At 35.3% G+C, this 22,112-nt stretch overlaps 1 protein-coding gene and 1 long non-coding RNA gene across 2 annotated transcripts in view; one reads left to right on the top strand and one right to left on the bottom strand.

The window, feature by feature from the left end:
* Positions 1 to 22,112, bottom strand: part of LOC125246445 (thyrotropin-releasing hormone-degrading ectoenzyme-like) — a 166,174-nt gene that overhangs the window by 123,869 nt on the left and 20,193 nt on the right. The gene's annotated exons all lie outside the window — the stretch shown is intronic.
* Positions 1 to 22,112, top strand: part of LOC125246448 — a 69,364-nt gene that overhangs the window by 31,556 nt on the left and 15,696 nt on the right. Inside the window, exon 5 of the long non-coding RNA XR_007179877.1 lies at positions 11,386 to 11,577. This is a non-coding gene — a long non-coding RNA (uncharacterized LOC125246448). The remainder of the gene's footprint in view (positions 1 to 11,385; positions 11,578 to 22,112) is intronic.

The following is a 22,112-nucleotide window of genomic DNA, read 5'->3' on the forward strand; positions in this document are numbered from 1 at the left end:
AGGGCGACTCCCGAATGCTTGGGTACATAGCAGCTAGCAAGACTTGCTATCAGGTAGTTGGACTTACCAGGCCTCCCTGGAGAGTGGATCCCCAACAACTGGGTACTTGGCAGCAAGCAATGATTTGGTAACAGTTAGCTGGCCTTAGCAGGCCTCTCTGAGTGCGAGTCCCCAATGGTTTGGGTACTATTCGCTAACAAGATTTGCTATCAGTTGACTGAAGGTTAACTCCCCATTAGTATGGGTACCTGTCGGCCAACAAGACTCGTTATCAGGTAGCTGGCCTCAGCAGGCCTCCCTGAAGGTGAGCCCCCAACAGTATGTGTCTCAAAGTGTGTACAACATGTTTTTGCTGTTCTTTTTGCATTTTCATGGCTTTAACCAGCAGATGTCCTCAGCATGAATCTAGCTAGTGTAATGAATCTAATCTAATAGTGTTTTTAGCTGACGAAGTCAATATAGTGGAATAAAAACAACGCCTGGTCTTTTTCACTGCAACTTCAAAGGAAGGCAATGTTGTCAAATCTAGTGCTGGATACCTGAGGCAATTTTATGTTACATTGTCTGCTAGCCTGGCATAATGATCTCATCGTTAATACTTCTCACCGTTTATTCGGAGGGTATGACGGATTGTTTTCCATATATCCATTTTCTTTAAAATATCCTGACTTGTCAAACAGTGGTGTCTTTTTCTGGATCGCTGCAATTAACTTCTCCGCAATGTCGTCTGCCATTTTAAATGCGCGAGCCCTTAAATTAGAATGGATTCTCATTGGCTGTCATTGTTTTAAAGTAAAACAGCTGGAAAAAATAATTTCTCTATTTCTCTATATCATTATCATATCGTTATCCTAGCTGTGGTTTGGACACAAACTATTTTTGTGCTATTTTTTTATATTTAGAACAATTTTTAGAACTATATATTATCTTTATATAGTTATTGTTCTTGATGTGAATGGGCCTTTACAGTTAAAACTAACAGTTTTTCTTTCTCTTTTACATTAGAACGGTTTTGAAAACTTGGATCATGCCTTAATTTATTTTTGCCATTTTTCAAATGAGTTTTATTCATTGATCTTGTCATTTTACTTTCAGGCTTAAACTATTAAAACTCATTATAAATATATGAATGATTGCACATTTAAAACAATGATAACCTCTAGAAATAAACAAAACATTTTAATATTTATTTAGACGATTATATATCATTATTAGTTAAAAAATTTATATATATTTTTTCTTTTTTAATGAAAAAACTGTCCCACAGTTGTGGTACATTTCCTTTTTTTCTTTTTTTGTAGTTTGTGTACTTCTTTAACAAGGAGACAACAGTGTCACTGAAGAACTTGAGATGAAATATGAGATGTGTGAAGAAAATCAAGGTAAATATCACTTGTGAGCAAAATCTATTGTGTGTATTTTCTAATCAAACTGTGTGGGGAAAAAGTGTGAAAATATTATTTGTGTATATTAAAGATACATAAAATGCTATCTCTGAAATTAGCCTTAGCAAGACAAAAGAGTTGGCCATTTTATTGCCATTTTATCATTGATTGAATGCAGCTGCAGTCTGGTCATTCATCCTGCAATCTGACATCTTCTAAACGACACGTCAAGATTAAATTTTAAGAAAAAAGGTCAGTGAGGACGCAGACAGTGATCAGGGTGCTCAGAGAAACTGAGACAGAATTAACAGAAAACTAGCAATTAACTCCCAGAATAATGCCGCAGCGCTCTGAGTGTCAATTTATGAGCCAGACAGAGAGAAAAGCGGGTGAGACAGATATATAGCTCTGTTAGAGAGAATTATAAAGCACTACAGACACTTAATATGATTTCAGGGAGGATAATAGGAATATTTGTAGCCCAAGGCAACAGTCAAGCTAAGCAAGTATGAAATAGTTAATTACAGTCAAAACAAAAGACCCTCAGGGAGAATGACCACAATGCCACGTGTAAATTGATCGGTTGAGATAAGAACTGCAGAGGTCAAGTGTTATTTGGGCTAATCTGAGAGAAGACTATCTCTGATCATATCTTAATGACGATCTTTATATGAAATGATGGAGTCTGAGAGTGTTTGATATTGGAGCCGGTTTTAAATCTGAGATTTAATCACCAGACTGAACTGGCAATTATAAAAGACACTTATTTATTAAAAAACAATTTGGGAAACCAGTTCAGAGTCAATTATTGATCACATCAGACAGTTTCTATGTGTGAAAGTGTTTGTGTGTTCATAGAACTGAAGCCAAATATTGATTTATACTAAATTTTTGATTCATTAGACTGAATAATTGTTATTGCACAACAACACATTTAGAAGAAAACGAGAAAGAATAACAAGTAAAGTAACTAATAAAATAAAGACAAATTTTACCACACTTCATTTGAAACCATGTTCAGCATCTCAAACCTTTCTCAGATTAGAAAAGAATCCCCTGCAGTGTTTTAGTAACACATCTTTAAATGTTATTTTCTGTGCACACACAGTTTTAACTACAATGTGTTGTGCTTTGATCTGCCAAAGTCTTCAATTATGTCTATATTTATCACAGTTTCTGAGGTTTTTTTGAGCTATGAAATCATTTCGGTACAGCAGCACACCAGTTTATTTTGACTTCCAGCAGGACGCTTATTCTAATGACACACGACACATGAAATTATTAATATAATTACTCTCGAATCTAACTAGCCTGATCATTTGCTTCAACTTCCTGAGCAATTCAATTATTTGCTGCAGCATTTTTAACAAATATGTGCTGACGCTTCGGTCCTTAAGGTCTTTCGCTTGCATTTTTATGCAGATTAAATTGAGCTCAACGGGTTTAAAACTCACACAGATCTCTGCTAGTAGTGTCAGTGATATAGTGACGCATTATATAGTAATTGACTTCATGTTAAGGGATTTTGGATTGAGTTTCTGTCCATTATTACCTCAGATTCTTCATTTTACGCTCAGATTGGCCGTGATTGTTTCTTAATGAGTGAAATCAATGAACTGTTTGGTGTATAAATCACAAAACACAAGCTTAAGGGCTAATTATTCATAGCCTGTTAAGAGTTTAATGTGCTGTGCTGGAGTCGTGTGACATGGATTTTCATGAGCCACATGCTATTGATTTGTCTTTTAAGTGATCTTCACCGTTATCAGCTTTGAATTTTAAATTTTCTATATGAAAAAGAGCAATAAGCAGGGGTTTTTTATTTATTTATTAATTTTTTTTTATAAAACCTTTTGATGTCATGGATCCCCAAATATCACCTAAGCACTTATGCTTGCAATTTATTTGATCGATAAGTTTAAATATTATTGCAATTCAAACGGCTCTCTATTTTAATCTATTTTAAAGTGTAATTTATTCTTGTGATAGCAAAGCTAAACTTTCAGCAGCCATTACTTGTAGATGCCTTATAAAGATTACTTGTAGATTACTTGTAAATGTTACTTTTGATCAATTTAATGCGTTGTTGCTGAATAAAATTAATTTCTTTAAACAAAAAAATCTTACTGACTCTAAACTTTGTGTACAATATTTTTTTTCAGGATTATTTGATGAATAGAAAGTTCAAAAGAACAGTGTTTATCTGAAATCTAATCTTTTGTAACATTATAAATGTCTTTACTGCCACTTTTGATTGATGTAATGCATCCTTGCTGAATAAAAGTATTCATTTCTTTAATTTCTTTTCAAAAAATTAAAAATAAAAATTCTTACTGACCCCAAACGTTTGAACGGTAGTGTATAATGCTACAGAAGCTTTGTATTTCAGGTAAATGCTGTTCTTTTGAACTTTCTATTCATCAAGGAATCCTGCAAAAAAAGTACACAACTGTTTTCAACATTGAAAATAATCATAAATGTTTATTGAGCAGCAAATCAGCATATTAGAATGATTTCTGAAGGATCATGTGACACTGAAGACTGGAGTAACGATGCTGAAAATTCAGCTTTGCATCACAGGAATAAATTACTTTGTCAAATATATTTAAATAGTACACAGTTATTTTAAATTGTAATAATATTTCACAATATTACTGGTTTTTACTGTATTTTTAATTAAATAAATGTAGCCTTGGTGAGCAGACGAAACTTCTTTTAAAAACATTAAAAATCTTAGTGGTTCCAAACTTTTGGACTGTACTGTATATATATATATATATATATATATATTATCAGTTCAATTCAAATATTATATATTCAGCACTACACCTAGTGCTAAAGAAAAAAAATCACCCGCACTGCTTGCTGATTGGCTAATTCAGTTCCAACCACACAGCCAATAAGACATAAATTCCCCTTCAAATCTTTCTGTCAGGTGTTCGTTCACACTTCAAAGCATTTCATTCAAATCAAATATTAATTTTAGCCGAAACAGTTTTAGACTTTGAACAGAACAGTTTGCTGAAGCTTGTCTTATCAGTCTTTGGGAGGATGACGGTGCGGTCAGCATCGCTCTCTCATTGTTTTGTCAGAGTTCAGTGTGTGCGATGTGCTTTTTATAGCAGCATGTTATAGATTTAGCTGCTGTAACCACAGGCCGCAGCCACTGGCTGACAGAGCACTGTGATTGGTCAAGGCCTTTCAGCCCGGATGACCCTCTCAGGGTCGAGGCAATTAAAACCATAAAGACAGTCTTCCTTGCTCACCAGACCAGAGCTCATTCACCCCATCCACTCGAGTCCTCCAAACATTCCCGCTCTTTCCCCCTCCATCTTTCATCATCCTGCACCATTGTCTCTCTCTCCTTTTTCTCCCGATGGCAGCCTGCGGCTCCCTGGATGCTGTTACATCACCACACAGCAACAGATGAGGCTGGACTGACTGACGCTGCTCTGGGAATATACCTCATTGATTCTGCTCATATGCGCACACACACAAACACGCGCTACACAAACACATGCATACACATGTACACACACAAAATAAACACTCTTAATTACACATGCATGCAACGTTTTGTGTCCATGGAAATGTTCCCACAAAACACACACATGCATAGGGGTGATGGGAAGGACATGACTTCAGGCCAGGGGCCAGTTTCATAAACTTCATGAACATAGCCGTTATGTTAAGACTGTGTCTTAAATAATGGTAGATCTATTTTTGTATATATATATATATATATATATATATATATAAAAATAAAAATTACAAATAGCATCCCCTCTGTAAAAACACCATCCCCCCTTACCATCCCTATTAGATTAACAATGTTGTGTATTATGTAAACCTTATCATGCAAATGAAGTATAAAAATTCTCTATGTATGATATTTAACAAACTATAAATAACAGCGATAGACCAATCAGAACTCAATATTGTAACGAGCTGCGCACAGCCAAGCAAGCTTTTGTAATTTTTTACGCTGTTAAAAATGGCCAAGAGAACGGTTCAAGCAAATCTTTTGATGTTGTTTCAAAAGTAGAGAACAGAAAGTTTGCTATTTCTTTGATTAGTATTTAAGGACATTCCCCTGATATAACATTAGAAAGAATAACGAACATAACTAAATTGCATTGATTCAGTAAGGGATCGTTGTCAAAGTTGCATTGAATTATTAAAAGTGAATGCAGTCACTGAGGGGATACAGTAATTCACACGTTCACATGTTAGCTAAATCATTAGACTATAAACACTTCAATTCCCCCTGAAGACATAATTTAGTTTGGCACGCAGAGATTGTGTGTGTGTGTGTGTGTGTGTGTGTGTGTCTGTGTCTGTTTACAAAATTTATAATCATTGCTTAAGGTTAGTTGCCCATAGCCCTTTATCACACACCATCCCCCTTGAATTTTTTTTAATTATTTTTTTTTTATATACAATTTGACCTAGTGTTTTATTTTTCACTTTTGCCATGTCTTCTTATTGTCTAGGGCACAAAGTAAAAGAGGTCTATGTCAGTAAAAAAATACCCATTTGACCTCTTTCTTCTGTTCATGTGTAAGTAGTACACTTTAGCATAATATACTTTAAAAGAATATACTTATAGGTGCAGTAAGCAATTTCTGAGAAACACTGTTGATATTTGAAATCAACCCAAACAAAAACACCCCTCTTCCTTCATTGCTCCACCCCAAAAATGCACAAACATGTATTGCAAGAGTGGATGTATCTTTATCGTAGCTGAAGTGAAGAAATATAATGCTTTGCAAAAAATGAAGTGAAAATGACGAACTAACAAGTTGTTAGTCGCCAGCAGCACACTAGTTCCAGACAATGACATGCAAAACTGTCCTGTTACTATAGTTAACATTACAACAGTATTTCTTGGTTCTGTGAAAGCTTTTCTAATATTAACGCATAAAGCTGTTACCTGATCATAGCCCTTCTTTTTCCAGTAATATTCCTCTGACCTTTTCTCTTTTGTAATGTCTCTCAGACATCTCTCTTTCTACAGTCTTTCTTCAAATCTCCTCTTGCTCACTCTCTCTCCTCCACCATCATGAGTGTAAATGCCCCCTACTGCTGATTGGCTACACATGTGTTGTGCTGCATGGTCCAATTCATTTTCAACAGCGTTTCTCAGAAATTGCTTACTGCACCTTTAATTTAAACTGAATGTAATGTGTTTGACCCATAACTGTGTTAACTGCAATGTCATGTAATTGAACTTATATTAAATGCTTTTAGCTGAAATTTAGAGTTTTTTTATGCATGTAATTAAGTATGTCTTTAATTTCATAATTCTGTTGTCTTTAAAATGTGCTGCCGAATGTACTGACAAGAATGTGCAGTACATTTATATATAATTTTATCATTTGTAATTTCATTTCTATTGAAAATGTGTTATGTCATGTATTTAAATATATTTGTAATTTGTGATTGTTAACTTATAATTATGAAGTTGCAGTTTAGTATATTTTTAAAGGTGCCACCGAATTGAAAATTTAATTTACCTCGGCATAGTTGAATAACAAGAGTTCAGTACATGGAAATGACATACAGTGAGTCTCAAACACCATTGTTTCCTCCTCCTTATATAAATCTAAGAACAGGCGAATCTCAACATAACACTGACTGTTACGTAACAGTCGGGTGTACGCCCCCAATATTTGCATATGCCAGCCCATGTTTCCAACATTATGAAAGGCATTAGACAAGGGCAGCCAGTATTAACGTCTGAATGTGCACAGCTGAATCAACAGACTAGGTAAGCAAGCAAGGACAATAGCGAAAAATGGCAGATGGAGCAATAATAACTGACATGATCCATGATAACATGATATTTTTAGTGATATTTGTAAATTGTCTTTCTAAATGTTTCGTTAGCATGTTGCTAATGTACTGTTAAATGTGGTTAAAGTTACCATCGTTTATTACTGTATTCACGGAGACAAGAGCCGTCGCTATTTTCATTATTAAACACTTGCAGTCTGTATAATTCATAAACACAACTTCATTCTTTATAAATCTCTCCAACAGTGTAGCATTAGCCGTTAGCCACGGAGCACAGCCTCAAACTCATTCAGAATCAAATGTAAACATCCAAATAAAGACCATACTTATGCGATTATTCATGCTGCATGATGAACACTTTGTAAAGATCCATTTTGAGGGTTATATTAGCTGTGTGAACTTTGTTTATGCAATTATAGAGTCGAGAGCTCTGAGGGGGCGGAGAGAGCAAGCAATTAAAGGGGCAGCAGCCTGAATCGGCGCATTTCTAATTATGTCCCAAAATAGGCAGTTAAAAAAATTATTAAAAAAAAAAAAACTCTATGGGGTATTTTGAGCTGCAATTTCACAGACACATTCAGGGGACACCTTTGACTTATATTACATCTTGTAAAAAAACGTTCAATGGCACCTTTAATATATTAACAGTAAACGTAAATGAAACACTACAGTTAAAATTATAATCGAGGACCTTACATGTACTTTAGTATGTTACTCAACACATCAAAATAAGTGTGCTTTTTAAAAGCATGACAAAAGATTATTATAAAATTAACTACATATACTTTCTACTGTATAAAAATAAGTTTAGGGTGTTGTTTAGGGTTAGTTACATGTAATTATTTATAATTCATAGCTATTACTACAGTAACTGCATGTGACATTAAACAAGGACAAAATAAAATGTTACCTTATTTTAAAAAAAAAAAAAACTGTACATGCAGATAATGTTTATATGAATTAAATAAAAGGTCCCTTAAGTGTACTTGAATAGAGTACACTTAATAGGTACTGTATGTTTCTTAACACACTAAAGTATACTTTTAAAAGTGAGCTTTGTAATAATGTCAAATTAAAAGTTTTACTTTGAAGTACATTTTATGTATTAATACTTTTAAGATTTGAATACACTACAAATACACATTCAATACAATTAAGCACACTTCTTTTTCACAAGGGAACTCCAGCCTCGTACATCTCAGAACTAAACTAGCACAAAAGCATCAGACACAGCTTCCTTTTCAGACTGAATAAAACAACATGTTCAGCATAAACCAGCATCTAATCAAACCATTCGTCACAATAAACCAGACTCAACATTCAGCTGAAAGTTCAGTTTAAAAATACTGGATATTCAACTAATGCAGATGAATACACTCAAAAACCCTACTAGAGTAGAAAGTGTAAGATCAATAAAACTGGAGGTAGCTTACACATAAGAGATCCTGTAATGCTAAGCTGCTATTTTTTAATCATTTTATAAAGAATCGACCAACACAGCCTGAGGAAATAGCCCAAGGAACAAACTCTGCGGGGAGGAACTTTGTTTAAACATAAAAGTGCTTTTACAGAAAAAACATCACTAAACGCTCTCTCAGTTGAAAATGTTCACCTAAAAACTGCTTGTTTGAAGAATGTGAGCTTTCATGAAGTTTTAATCAGTGGGCAAATAAAACCAGCCCAGACGAGACAGAAGAGCTGATTATGTTATTGCTCAAACTCTCATTTCATGGCTTATTTGGAGTAAATGAGATGTGATTGAAATCAGTAACTTCACTGCAGATCCAATGAGACTCCAACCCACCTCAGATGTGAAGGAAACACTTTAGACAAGCAACAGAGAGTGAGAATACTGTGAAAATTACTCTCAAACCCTGACTAATTAAAAGAGGTTGCTGATGTAGTTCATCGTTAAAGCACCGAACATCACAGGCATATCAAACTCACCTCAACACGTCTGAATCTCTAAAGCATTTCAGTGCATATTCCATCTGTCAATCAGTTTCAGCTGATATCAGCAGAAGATGACACATCTCATGTTGTGTGAAGAGGAGGAAAATCTTAGACAATAGAGTGAATCATTGCTCAAAAAAGGGTGGACACCTTCAGTCAAACATTTAATTGGTGCATTACTTGAAACTGTTGCTGGGTAAAATACATTCAAAAAGAAATGTCGTTCATAAACATCTATTCTATGTTAAAGGTGCCCTAGATTCAAAAATTGAATTTACCTCGGCATAGTTGAATAACGAGTTCAGTACATGGAAATGACATACAGTGAGTCTCAAACTCCATTGTTTCCTCCTTCTTATATAAATCTCATTTGTTTAAAAGACCTCCAAAGAACAGGCGAATCTCAACATAACACCAACTGTTACGTAACAGTTGGGATCATTAATATGTACGCCCCCAATATTTGCATATGCCAGCCCATGTTCCCAACATTATGAAAGGCATTAGACAAGGGCAGAACGTCTGGATCTGTGCACAGCTGAATCATCAGACTAGGTAAGCAAGCAAGGACAATAGCAAAAAAATGGCAGATGGAGCAATAATAACTGACATGATTCATGATAACATGATATTTTTAGTGATATTTGTAAATTGTCTTTCTAAATGTTTCGTTAGCATGTTGCTAATGTACTGTTAAATGTGGTTAAAGTTACCATCGTTTATTACTGTATTCACGGAGACAAGAGCTGTCGCTATTTTCATTTTTAAACACTTGCAGTCTGTATAATTCATAAACACAACTTCATTCTTTATAAATCTCTCCAACAGTGTAGCATTAGCCGTTAGCCACGGAGCATAGCCTCAAACTCATTCAGAATCAAATGTAAACATCAAAATAAATACCATACTTATGCGATTAGACATGCTGCATGACGAACACTTTGTAAAGATCCATTTTGAGGGTTATATTAGCTGTTTGAACTTTTTTTATGTTGTTTAAGGCAAACGCGAGCTCTTGGGGCGTGGAGCACGAGATTTAAAGGGCCACACACCCTGAATCGGCTCATTTCTAATTATGCCCCCAGTTTAAAAAAATGAATAAAAAAAAATCTATGGGGTATTTTGAGCTGCAACTTCACAGACACATCCAGGGGACACCTTAGACTGAAAAAAGTTCTAGGGCACCTTTAAGCATGTTTTTCATTTCTGAATTAAAATGAATTTTGATATTTATTCGTTTATTCAACTGTCCTGATATCATAATGAAGAAACAAAATCCTCATTAAAAGAATGAAAGTCTGCAAAAGAATGAAACTCTGTAGCTTCACATAATTTTTATTATTTCTTTAAAGTAACAAAAATGCTTTACTGCATATATATATTTTTTTTTAAAATGCCATGTGGTGCAACTCCCCATAATAAAAACAACATTGAAAAATGTATTTAAAAACTTTTTTGAAAATAATGATATGCACATGTACACACACATGTATTCAAAGGAAAATATATTATTACGTATTACATGATGGTTACACCACATTACATTTTTATTGTAATTAAATTGAAAATTTGTTAAAAATGGCACAAAAGTTTTTCAAAACAATATGAAACCAACATGAAGTAGATTTTTAAAAGATTTTTCCATTTTTTTATCGTTGAAACTCATTATTTGTCATTAACCCATCAACATGAACAATGATGTTGGTCAAATTCAACATAATGAAGCATTAGGTTCATCTAAAATAGTCCATTTAGTATAGTCACATCGTGAGAACTGCCATATGTATTTGTCTGTGTTGTGTTTGCGTGCTCCTACAGTGTGACGGCCGGCATGTCATTTGGCCTCTCTGTCATAATCAATCCAATTATAGGATTACATCACACTTTATTGAACAGTCCTCTGAGAGCCAGTTTGTCCAGATCTAATCCGCATTATAAAATCAGACGCCTTCTGCTATTTGTGAGAGGATGAATTCTTGAGTTTTTCACTTTGCTCTGAGCCCCTCAAATCCCTCTTCAGCAGCATCACCGTCCGTCTGAGGGCCTTTATCCTTTAAACCATTTAAAGAGACCATAAATGCTTAAAAACTTCCATCATTTCCATAGAGCTTCATATATCAGCACAAACAGACAGTTGGCCATTAAACTACACCTTTATATTATGGGTAGATGTGTGGATAAATGAAGGATTTATAAAGGCACAGCTTTCTGTATTATATATAATATTTTTTTCTCTCTTTCTCTTTACTAGTTGATCCTAAATGTCCAATCAGCACGAGGCGCCGGCTGTCCGACAGGTGATGAATGAGTCTCCAGTGCAGCTCTGACTGAACCAGTGACAGAGTTGCTTTTTTAGACAAATGACTCTGATCTACAGCACAAACTGAGGCTGAATTAAACCTGTAATAGGAATGAAGACGGGATCCTGCAATCAAACACAAATGTGAGTGAAACTGAACTCCAAACACATTGAGCACCACATACACAAAATAAAACTGATTTAAAACTGTGGCAGAAGTCTGGAGTGACGGCAGAACCGTGAGCCTTAACAGCGTGACGCTCGTTTGTGTTTAACTGTGAGGTCAAAATAATTAACACACACTCAGTAGGGTGTTTGCTCTTTAGTGTGCAGTCAATACAGCTAATTTTCTTTACTCCTTCTTTCCTTGAAATTTCTGTGTTGGTAGCATGTGACCTGAAACAGGTGATAATACCACCACACTTCTATGAGTCATATTTATCATGGAAATAAATGATTACCATATACCAGGGGTTTTCAAATTGGGTCCAGGTCCACTAATAAAATCATATCTGCATACAGTTTGTGTAAAATAATAATAATAATTTCCAAATTCAATTCTAAGTGTTCATCTTTCATACCGTTTGTATATTTTGTTGAATCTTTATATGTTAAAAATGATTTTATAAATACAATTTAATAATTTTAACTGGTCATGTTTCTCTTCAATTTTATAAATACATTACTATTTTCCTGATACTATTTTAATAATTTCTTTTTACTTAATACTACAAGAATGGCAATATGCTAGTTTAATTTAATAAGACATTTTTAATAATTTCATTAAATTATTCACTTTTTCAAACAACATGTTGTCTTTATAATATTACGCTTACACAACATTAATTAACCATGAAAATGCCTTTAAATTGTAGGAAGAAGGTCTCTCACAAAGGGAAATCATGTCATTTTTGGGGGTCCTTATTGGCATCAAAATTATTAAAAATCCCAACCAAATACCATGATATTTACATGGTATGTAATTACACAGATGTTGTATTTTGCAGCATTCAAAATACAACATCTTTGTAATTACATACCATGTAAACGAGCACACATCTTACCTTCACAGAAAGAATTGAATTGGTTAACCAGTTTTACTGTCAGAGTTATTTTCTGTTTGCTTTGTGTTCAAGTTTTGGTTTTGCCTGCCTGTGGCCTGTTGCACAAAGCTGATTTCAGTTTTTATCTAGGTAAGTTTGTGTTTAGTTTGAGCAAACTCTAGGTTTTCGGGCTCAAGAAGGTGGGATAGTTTTGAGCGGGTTTCATCACCATGGTAACACACTACAAGACTACCCTGCTCCGGAGCAGGTTTTATTCTGGGTTAGTGATCACAAACCAAAACTGGACCAATCAGCTCTAATTATTATATTAAATTGTATAGATTATTATGTATAATTATGTATAATTCATATAATTTATTCATATACTGTGCACAGCATAAATGAGTACACCCCCTCTGAAACTTCTGAAAGTCAGCAATTACTCAATTACTTAGAAGACATGTTAGGGTTCTTTAGAGATATAATGTTCCAGCAAGTCTGCTTAATTAATTACCAAAGAAGCATGTCAAAATTATTCAGGAAAATAAGATTTTCTTGTCAAGGTGATAAAATGTTGTGTAGCAAAAATGAGTACACCCTCCTAAAAATTACTAAATAAAATTAAATAAAACCTTTTGTGGTGTAAGTTTAAGGCAATGTTTGATCAACAGGTAAGTATGTTGAACCAAATCATTTAAAGAGAAGTAATTTCTTGAAAATTAAAAGTGTTATATAACCCACTGAATCATTCTCAGACTTAATGCTGACAACAATGGAACTACTTGGGAGAGAACTGTCAAGAGACTTATTTCTTAGCACAAAAGAGGACAGTGCTACAAGAGGATTACCAAATCATTGTTTTAAGTGTGAAAATATAGCAAAAGTAACACAGAAATTCAAAAACAATGGACTTGTGACAAGGCCCCTGAAATAATCAGGCCTTCATTTTAAGCTTTCATTTAGTGATGAGGGATTTTTTTGCTAGAAAAAGAGCAGGAGAAATACCAAGCGAGTGTCTCAGAGCCAGCAAAAGCTATGAAAAGAGTGACTGTTTATCTCACAGAGTAAGATGCAGCCTGCAGAAATGACATGCATGGTTGATGTTCTCACTGGAACTTCCTACTGTAGCCAAAGCACAATAAAGTCAGTTAGCCATTTCCAAAGCCCATATTTACAAAATATAGATTCGGGGAATAAATACTCTGGTCTCATGAGACCAAATCAATCATTTTGGATCTAACAGCATCCAAAATGTTATGGTGTTGCTAGAGGAGGAGTAAAGTGAGAAGTGCCTGGTTCCCACAGTAAAGTTCAGTGGTAGTAAAGCTCTTATATAGAGTGCTGAAGGTGTGAGGGAGCTGTGCTTTATCAATGCTGTCATGAATTCCCACACCACTGTGTAATTTAATACACAAACTTGAAACAGAAGATGTTACCCTTTCCTCATTCCCTGCATTGTTGGGCATTTTTTCAACATGACAATGAGGATACATGTCTTACATGGAAACATGTATTGCACTCAATCTTAACACTCTTGAGCACCTGTGGGGATTCTGTAGAGACGAGTTGAGCAACACTCCCCAGTAAAGATCAGGGTATTTAAGGAGCTCATCATCCAGGAGTTAAACAGGACAGATGTGACAATTTGTCATGAACTTGTACACTCCGTGCCAAGAAGGGTCAGAGCAGTATATTCAAAATTATGGAGGGCATACTAAGTGCTAGAATATTATACATTTGTTGAATTAAAATCAGGGTGTACTCATTTCTGCAGCCCTTAATTTAAACAAAATTGGCTAATTTACTTATTTTATGGCTATTAATGACATATATTTCTCAGTTTTTATTATGTATATATTTAATACATTGCCAGTTTTGCCATCTTTCCATGAATTGTATTAGTGATCATAAAGAAAATACATATATTTTGTATTTGTTCAGAGGGGGTGTACTCATTTATGCTGTGCACTTTATTTATAATATGAATTGACAATTACTATTAAAATAGCATTAAAATGAATGTAACTATATACTGTACATATAAATACAAGGTTCAGTATATAAAACTTTTTAAACTGATGACACTTACGTTATCTTTTTTACTCTTTGTAAACACATTTTTTACAAATTATTTAAATTCAGTTGATTCACTTGTATTGATATAGTCAACAAGTGAATTGCGCAGAATCTCACGAAAAATCAATCAAAGTGATGCTTTCCATGTTCCATGTGATTGGCTGATTGTCACACTTTCAGGTGCACATGCCTCACAAACTCTGGATCAAACCTGAGTTGACAGAAAAAGTTTATACCGAGCGTTGTGCAACAGCTGATCCTGATCTAAACCGGGTTGGGTTTGTCTGGTTGTATCAACTCTAAACCTATACTGAAACTCAGAGTTTGTTCAACTAGTTTCATGAAACAGGCCTCTGCCGCCTGTTTGTGTACTTTGAGTTGTCATGGTTACTGATTAAGTTACACACCTGTTCTGTCCTTCATTATTTATCCCCTTAAATAAGTATCCCCTGTATTTATAGCCTTGGTTTTGATTCAGACCTTGCCTGTTCTCGTCGATATGTGTTTGGCTGTTCTGTTCCATCAACTGCTGCAATTAAATCCTGCTTCTGTTTCACCCTGCTGCAACCAAACCATGACATTTACCAGTTTTGCTGATGAACATTATGAACAGCACAAGACCAGCACTAACCAGCATAAACCAGTCTGAACTACCTGGTCTATGGCCTGTTCAGGAGGGTAAGAACTTGATCTTGATCTCACCTTGAAGGTGAGACAGTAAATTTGAGTCAGACAGCAAGTGATGAGCAGCTACAGCTCACCTGCAGCCTGGCCAGAATCATAGCTGAGGATTATGGGAAAGACGCTCACACTGGGGAAAAGATTACACAAACTCAACTGACATCACAAGCTGCCAGAAACATCACAGCCATGTTCCCCTGCTGTATGTTTTCAGTATAGTCTGATGTCTGGATCCCAAACTTCCTTTTTAATCTTTTTAAAGGAAACATCAGAGTTCCTCCTTGCTGTTCTGAATCTTCATCTCTGCCTCAGCTCAGGTTTCAGTCTCAGCAGGAGGTGAACAAAAAATGATGGGCAGAATCGATAGAGACCAGAGGGCTGTAGATTTCAGAGAGAAGCTGATAGATGAAGAGACACGAGGTCCGTGACATTGTCTTCGGCCTCCAAAAAACGCAAGAGTGAAACTCAGCAGAAAGAGCTGAGCTTTCATCATGCCTCGACCGGGCCGAATTCACACACACACATAGCTATGATTAAACACACTAAAGGTTAGTGTGTTTCCTTGAATACAGACGCACTGCTGGTGCTAGAGCTCTCAAAGCAGAAAATAAAGACAGAAGAACTCAATGCAAGAAATGACAAGTGAGAAAAATTACACATTGCAACATTGTGGAAATGTTGGATCACTCTTCATACTAGACACTAGAGTCAATTAATCAATTAAATAATAACTCAGTACACTTTAGCATGTTGCTAAAGACATTATGCACTTAACATGCATTACAAATACACAAATATTGACAAAAATTGTGTCTTTTATTTAGATTAGTAAGTATATTCACTGTCAACATTTCTCTTTATATGGTAACTGTAAATATTTATAAAACAAATTCAAAATATTAATTAAGAAAACTGTAACTGTTGCAATGCATTTTAGGATTCTACTTTTTGTGATACATACAATATTAGCAAAAAAAAAATCTAAAAAGGCAAAATAATGTTGATATAAAATATAAAAATAATATAACAAAAACACAAATATCATCAAATAAATGTATTATTATTAAATAAATAAGTAAACATTTCTTATCCTTTACGAATATGCCTATGATATCTGTAAATGTAGCAGCATTTTCACACTTGTTTTTGAATAACTGCTCTCGCTGTTATATGTAGATGATGAAGGCTTCTAGCTCATATTGAAATGCAAAGAAAAGCTCATCTATTATTAATGGAGAAGCTGCAGACACCTGTATGTTTATTAGCACCATCCAAAAATGAATGTGACAGCTCATGTGGTTTATGACACCAGCAGTGTCAAGACGTCTCCTTTGATCATGTGACCTCGTGCGATTTAATAGCATTCTATGATAAACAGCAACATAAAGCAGACCCAGTCACACACGCTCTTATCATATTAGTGCATTGTGAATGAGCTCTCGCTTTGAGAGGCTGGTAATGGAAAAAACATAAAGGTCTCAGTCAGTGCTGGGAAGTTATTCATTAAAATGCGAGAAAAAGAAGTTAATAATGGTTGGATTTTTCATTTTATACCAGATGAATCGAGAAATGGAGATTTCCGATTCTTGTGATGAGGATTATGATTTTGTGCTCTAATAAGGAGCGATCGATAAACAAAATGAGCTCATCAATCATAATGGCACATTTTAAAATAATGGTAATGTTGGAATTATTGAATTTGAACCCCCTTCTTTTGGAAAGCATACTAGTACAGTAAGTGCACACTTCTTTTTGCAGTGTGCAGTACATATATTGTGGACAGTATGGAGATTTTCTGCATCTATGTGATATCTGGATGGCTAAATGTTTATTGTTGCATAATGTGTACTGCTTCACGCATGTTTTAAATGGCAGGCAGTATACAGTCTATACTGCACAGTATGTGGTTAGCAGTATGCTATTATTCCATTTCTTCCTTAGGAAAACTTGAAGGGTCACAGGTCAGGATTGAGAAACACTTGGCAAACACTATACAAGTTGTTCCTCAGTAAACAAAGAGGGATGGAGAGCGTCACTCTGTTAACATTCATCAGACATACAGCGGCTTTGTGATTCTTTTATAATGTGCCTCATTTTTCATCTCTAGTGAAATACCCTTCAGTTTTATGACCGTCACTTTCACATAGATGGTGAGGTGCTTTCAAAACGCCCCTCATCCGACCTTGATGATTAGTTTTAATGAATTCTAGAAGAGATTACCATTATCCTTGGGATTTTTTGTATTAAGGGCCCGACCCAGAGCATTCACACAGAGAGACGGGCAGAGACAGCGATCGAGACACACACACAAAAAAAAACAGGTATTTAAAAACTGCAGCTTATGCTTCAATTTTTGAAGAAGTAGTGAGGAATGATAAGTAGATTTTGTGTGCCAAGACTGGGGGAGGAAGGAGACTGAAAGAGCGAGCAAGAAAGAAATAAAAGAGCGAGATGAAGCAAACTTAAAGAGAAATGACAGTCACAGTTGTATTGATAATAAATAATGATGGTTAGAATAGAGCCGGAATGGTTCAGTGAAAGGTGACCTTGCAGAGGACATGAACTGCAAAAATGAGCGAAGAAATAGACTCATTCAAAACAAGGAAATAATAAACACGCTCTCATGCTCCTCAAAATCAATCACTCACCTCAGAAAACATTGTATATGCAGCATCTGAAAGTGTATCAGATGTTCTCTGACGTCCTGCTGTCAGTCTTTAATGTCTCATTCTCTCAGATTAATTCATATAGTTTGATCTCTCCAGCTCTGGCACTGTCACTGATCTCCCAAGACTGAGCAAATTACCCAGAATGCTCTCTTCTCACTGTAATCTCCTAAAGTAGGGGTGGCCCCAAAGGTGATTGTTATAAATGTCATCATTCCCATCATGCAGTGAGTTCAAACAAATCTGAAGGTCACATGTGTGATTCTGAGCTGGATCTGATCTCAGGGAACCTGCACTCTCTTAAGCCTAGAGGAACTTGTTCCTGGATCAACATGCAGGAAGTTCAAAAGGAATGACAGCCAATGAATGACACTGGGATTTGATTGGTCTGATTAGTTGGCGATGGACTGGATCTCTTCCCAGTGTTCATCTCATCACACACACACTCTGCTGATACTTCTGCAGTTTTAACAGCTAAGGAACATGAACCCTGTCCACATTTGTCACGCATTCGATTTCCTTTTTCATTCATCCATATCTGTCACTCAGATGCTGCTGTCAAGACTTAAGAAGTGTCTGGAGCGACTCGGCCTCATTTTGATAGATCATTGATCTCTCTGAGAAGCACTTACTGTAGATCAATATCTAAGAAAGATCACGTCCCTCTCAAAGGACGCGCTAAATGCTACTTCAAACACTCACACGCCTCTTTATTCTGACAAACAGATGATGTGCTCCATTACAGTCTTCAACTTTTGATATTGACTGACTGACCAGCTGTCAACTCATATTTTAAATGGGAATGAGTAAATATGACAGTTCTGAAGCACTTTTTAAGTGAAATTTAAATCTAAATGGTCTGTCATATTTTCTTATTATTTATGCAGTAAATACTACATAGTATGCACTTTTTCTGAATAAAATATATGCAGTGTTGGGCACGTTACTTTAAAAAAAAAAGTAATTATTTGTAGGTACTAGTTCTCGCAAATAGTAACTGAGTTAGTAACCGAGTTACATTATTATAAAAGTAACTAATTACCAGGGAAAGTAACTATTGCGTTACTTAAAAAAAATAATAAAAATCAAATATGTCAAATAACTTGGATGCCCCCAATAGTAAATATAAGTCTAAAATTAAATTATTTTTTGTTTAAGTAGGCTGATGTTATGTTTTAAATTCATCTATTTGATTATGAAAAGTGAACAGCGTGAGTAAGATGCATCATAAGATGCGCAATATATCTGGAGACATGGAGTGGGTCAGACATGATTTTGACCACTTTATTAAGTTTTGTTTTGTAGAAAGCCTTTCTTTAAAGTGAATTTCATCAACCAATTGCCTGGATTTAATAAATAAGAAGCAAATATAGCAGAAAATATAATCATGACTTGGAGGCGCTGGCGCGATCAGTTGCACGTGAACTGGAGCGCAGCTTATAGGCTAAATTAACCGAAACTTAGCAGTTGCTTGCCTCACAGACATGAGAAATATATCTATAGAAAGCTTGAAATGTCTACTTTAAACAAAATAATTCAAAACGAAAATAAATAACCTGTACTATTTCTTTACAACAAATCGCTTTGCAGGTCTATCATCTCTACTCACACACCAATCGTCATCAGTTAGCATGTGTCCCACCCCAACACAAACACCAGAGAAAAAAACTTTTCAGCACCTATGGCTGAGAGAGAGAGCCTACTCAGATGAAAACCGTTTCAGTGAGCTCAATTATAGTAAAGTGGCACTTTTTTGTCAGTAACGGTAACGGCGTTGTAACGGGGGGAAAAGTAATTCGTTTGACTACTCGTTACTGAAAAAAGTAACGCCGTTTATATATAACGCCGTTATTTCCATCCTGAATATATGCAACAGCAATGCAAGGCACTTGACCTTTCATTTCCAATGTGTTGAATGTATCAGAATTTTTTTCTTATTTGCTCATATTTGCTCTTTATTGATTGAATTACAATTATCTGAGTGATTATTTGATATTATTAATACAATAATATATAATAAATTATTACAATTATATTCAATTATAAATTAAAATACACAAATAAATAGTTGAATTAAATAAATTATACCTATTATAATGTAAAAAATATTCATATAAATAGTTTTGTTTTTATTGAAATAAATATAATAAATATATTAAACAATATCAGATATCATATATAAATAATTAATTTTAAATTTTAAATTTTATTTAACTGGATGGCATTCATGTATCATGCTACGTTTTAAATTTTTATCATTGCACATATATTTTAAAAATATGTTAAATATTTAAAAATGTGTACTGTGCAGTATGCAACTAGCTAGTGTTCTAAGAATCTGAATTTCTTCAGTTCTCTGTTGCTGATTGCTCACTCAAAGGGGTTTATTTTCCACCACCATTTGAAGAGTCCATTTTATCATCTCCATCTGAGCAGCATCTAATTTGATATACAAATTGACTCAATGCTTGAGCACCAGACAGCTCTTGTTTTCTCTAGATTTCGATGTAATCTGAGAATTAGCAGTCAAATGTGCTTTGCAGCACACAAATTTGCAGGGGTAAAATGTCTAATTGAAAGTGCCTGCAAATGCTCACTTACGACAGATTTATTTATTTCTCAGTTCATTGGGACCAACTCCCAAAAGCATCAGACGGTTTGATTCTTGCAGCTGAAGACACTTGTTGATGTAATGAAAGCTAAATGGATGAAGGGTGTCATGGATGCAAACACACTCCACTCTGATTCTTCATCTTATTATCATTCTGCAAGTGACTCTTCACTGATGATGAAGCTTCTGGAAGCTTTTGCGTCAAAAGCATGAAACCGATTACTGATCATCATGTGAAGGTATTAACTGCTACCCGACAGCAAGTCCATTTTTTCCTCTGGCTTGCATCATTCTTTAAATCCCTTTACTGTCATTACTTTTTTCACCCTCTTTGAAAGAGAGAGAGTGAATGAAAGAGAGAAACAGAGAAAGTGTGCAGTGGCTCTTTGTCTCTCATTTGCCAGTCACAGTAAATGGCGGCTCTGATTAAGTTGCTCTAATTGGACTCTGCTACAGATTCGGCAAGCGAACAATGGGCCACTTTGATGAATGGGTCGTGTTGCGGTTTGTGCCGTTGTTTCTTCTGAGAGAAATCGTTATGCCATTAGCGCCGAATCACATGCCAAGAGCCGCAGATACAAAGAACTTTAGTCTTTAAGTCAAAGAAGGAACAAAACAAACGGCCTAAAATCTTTCCGACCACATAAACATTAAGAACAGGAGTGTTAGGAAATGCTTTCAACAGCTATAACAAGCTTTTAAAACAAGGCTTCAAGGACTTACGATGTGATCTGCTACTATAGCATGCCGTCCTCAACCTGTACGCTCTGATTTAATTTCTCTGTATTTTTCTCGTTTGCATGAGCAGAAAGACAGAATGTCCCTGTTTCGAGACCAGAGGGGCAACAACTGCTCCAACACTCAACACACAGATGGTGTCTTTACGTAACGGACGCATTAATTATGTCCACATCATTTCTCATATGAAGCCGCACTTCATGCTGACACCATCTCACTCCTCAGTTTAGCAGTGACAAGCAACATTAACACATCAAAAGTATCTTAAGGTCACCAACTGAGTTGAAAACAAACAGTTTCTCTGCACAAGCAGCATCCTTGATGTGACATTTTAACACCCAGACGTGACGATCTTTTTAGCAGGTGACAAAATGAAGGTCGTGAAAATCTCCAGCCTCATTAAAGGGTTCAACATGTTTGAAAAGATTCAGTGAAACGATCCTGCAGGACGTCAATCAATAGAGCAGCAGTAATGAAAAAAAAACTCATTAGTGGCACAAGGGTTGTTGAGAGGTTTTTAAAGATGCCAATCCTGTTCTGATACTGTATACAAGTTATTGATGATTATCTCGTATCCTGCAGAGAACGTCCAGCTGTATGAAGCATTAGACCAGTATGTCATATGCTAACTCTTGTGCAAAGAAGTACACAATGCTGTAGCTCGTTTGTGTGGATAACATGTTGTCAAGATGATGTGCTCTGCACTGTGAAAGGAAATTTGGTTTATTTTCACTTCCAAAGGATGAGGCTGTGAAGAGTCTGTGGTTAAAGATGGGATAGTATTTGCTTTATTTGGACCAACTTGCTCAAGAGAATCACAACCCGTAAGTGTGATTAATTATTGATGTACAGTGGCATAAAAAA

The sequence above is a fragment of the Megalobrama amblycephala genome, linkage group LG14 (assembly GCF_018812025.1).
Source record: "Megalobrama amblycephala isolate DHTTF-2021 linkage group LG14, ASM1881202v1, whole genome shotgun sequence".
NCBI lineage: Eukaryota > Metazoa > Chordata > Actinopteri > Cypriniformes > Xenocyprididae > Megalobrama > Megalobrama amblycephala.